The following is a 2,472-nucleotide window of genomic DNA, read 5'->3' as shown; positions in this document are numbered from 1 at the left end:
TACTTTGGTGTCTCTTTTGCTACCAAAGTTTCCATATAAGAAAACCTTTCTTTTTGCCACAAACCCCTCAAATCTTCCTAGTCTTAAGAGTTGACACAGTAAAAGCATGATATTGCCTGATTGACAATTAGTCTCCCCTTTAAGGGGTTCATTCTACCTTGAGTTTGCTCACTGCTAGCTTTTTAAACTTAAAGGGTGGCCCCCTCCTGGTTTCGCGTCTCCAAGCCCGTCGCGCCCGCTATAATCACGTGATTGCCTCATCCGGGTCCTTTGCGTTCTCTCTCCCTCTCCCAACATGGCGGCCTCAGCAAAAAAGAAGAATAAGAAGGGGAAGACCATCTCCCTAACAGACTTTCTAGCTGAGGATGGGGGAACTGGTGGAGGAAGCACCTATGTCCCCAAACCAGTCAGCTGGGCTGATGAAACAGACGATCTGGAAGGAGATGTGTCAACAACTTGGCATAGTAACGATGACGATGTGTACAGGGCACCTCCTATTGACCGTTCCATCCTTCCCACTGCTCCACGGGCTGCTCGGGAACCCAATATTGATCGGAGCCGTCTTCCCAAGTCACCACCCTACACTGCTTTCCTAGGGAATCTGCCCTATGATGTGACAGAAGACTCTATTAAGGATTTCTTTAGAGGATTAAATATCAGCGCTGTACGCTTACCACGTGAACCCAGCAATCCAGACAGGTTGAAAGGTTTTGGCTATGCGGAATTTGAGGATCTGGATTCTCTGCTCAGTGCTCTGAGTCTCAATGAAGAGTCTCTAGGTAACAGGAGAATTCGGGTGGATGTTGCTGATCAAGCACAGGATAAAGACAGGGATGACCGTTCTTTTGGTCGAGATAGAAATCGGGATTCTGACAAGACAGACACAGACTGGAGGGCCCGTCCTGCCACAGACAGCTTTGATGACTACCCACCTAGACGAGGTGATGACAGCTTCGGAGACAAGTATCGAGATCGTTACGAGTCAGACCGGTATCGGGATGGGTATAGGGACGGATATCGGGACGGCCCACGCAGAGACATGGACCGCTATGGGGGCCGGGATCGCTATGATGACCGAGGCAGCAGAGACTATGACCGAGGCTATGACTCCAGGATAGGCAGTGGTAGAAGAGCATTTGGAAGTGGGTACCGGAGGGATGACGACTACAGAGGAGGTGGGGACCGCTATGAAGATCGCTATGACAGACGGGACGATCGGTCATGGAGCTCCAGGGACGATTACTCTCGGGACGATTACAGGCGTGATGACAGAGGTCCCCCCCAAAGACCCAAACTGAATCTAAAGCCTCGGAGTACTCCTAAAGAAGATGATTCCTCTGCTAGCACCTCCCAGTCCAGCCAGCGGCTTCTATCTTTGGAGGGCGAAGCCTGTTGGACACAGCTGCTAGAGAGAAAGTAGAGGAGCGGCTACAGAAGGAGCAGGAGAAGCTGCAGCGTCAGCTGGATGAGCCAAAACTAGACCGCCAGCCCCAGGAGAGATACCCAAGTTGGCAAAGTGAAGAAACTCAGGAAAGAGAACCGTCAAGGACAGGAAGTGAGTCATCGCAAACTGGGACCTCAGCCACATCTGGCAGAAGTACACGAAGGAGAAAAAGTGAGAAATCTCTAGAAAATGAAAACCTCAATAAAGAAGAAGACTGTCACTCTCCAACCTCTAAGCCTCCTAAACCTGATCAGCCTCTAAAGGTAATGCCAGCCCCTCCACCAAAGGAGAATAAGTGGGTGAAGCAAAGCTCTAACCCTCCTGCTCGATCTCAGAGCTCAGACACAGAGCAGCCGTCCCCTACAAGTGGTGGAGGGAAAGTTGCTCCAGCTCAGCCCTCTGAGGAAGGACCATCAAGGAAAAATGAAACTAAAGTGGATGGGGTGAGCGCCCCCAAAGGCCAGACTGGACACTCCAGCCGTGGTCCTGGGGATGGAGGGAGCAGAGACCACTGGAAGGAGTTGGATAGGAAGGACGGCAAAAAAGATCAAGACTCCAGATCTGCACCTGAGCCAAAGAAATCTGAGGAGAACCCAGCCTCTAAGTTCAGTTCTGCAAGCAAGTACGCTGCTCTGTCTGTGGACGGTGAGGATGAGGATGAGGGAGACGACTGCACTGAGTAGACCTCCACACCCTGTGCTTTCTCCTTGTCTCCACCCTGGAACATTCAAGAGCAAATCAAACCTCTATCCAGACAAGACAAAATAAACTCACCATCTCCTGAAGACCTTTCTAAACTTTTTTTTTAATGAAATGAAATTCTTTTGCATGCTGCTGCAGCCTTTTAAAGTATTGGAGTAACTGGAGAATCACCATCGTAGCCAGAGATGCGGCTACCGCTTCTGAACAGGGAAGTTGTGTCTGATGATACCAAGCAGTTACCTGTGTGAATAGTGCCTGGGGCTCCATTCAGCAGAAATGCAGTGACAGAGAGGCAGACACACCAGTTAGGCAGTAGAGAACGCAGG

General features: G+C 50.3%; 1 pseudogene across 1 annotated transcript; it reads left to right on the top strand.

Annotated features, from left to right (window-relative positions):
- Window positions 1-247: 247 nt before the first annotated feature.
- LOC116888823 lies at window positions 248-2,241 on the top strand (annotated as a pseudogene). Its single transcript, XR_004386341.1, has one exon. The product of XR_004386341.1 is annotated as a eukaryotic translation initiation factor 4B-like (transcript).
- The last annotated feature ends 231 nt before the right edge of the window (window positions 2,242-2,472 follow it).

This window comes from Rattus rattus, chromosome X, assembly GCF_011064425.1.
Source record: "Rattus rattus isolate New Zealand chromosome X, Rrattus_CSIRO_v1, whole genome shotgun sequence".
Classification (NCBI taxonomy): domain Eukaryota; kingdom Metazoa; phylum Chordata; class Mammalia; order Rodentia; family Muridae; genus Rattus; species Rattus rattus.
The sequence above is the reverse complement of the archived record's forward strand: the minus strand, read 5'-3'. Positions and strand labels throughout refer to the sequence as shown.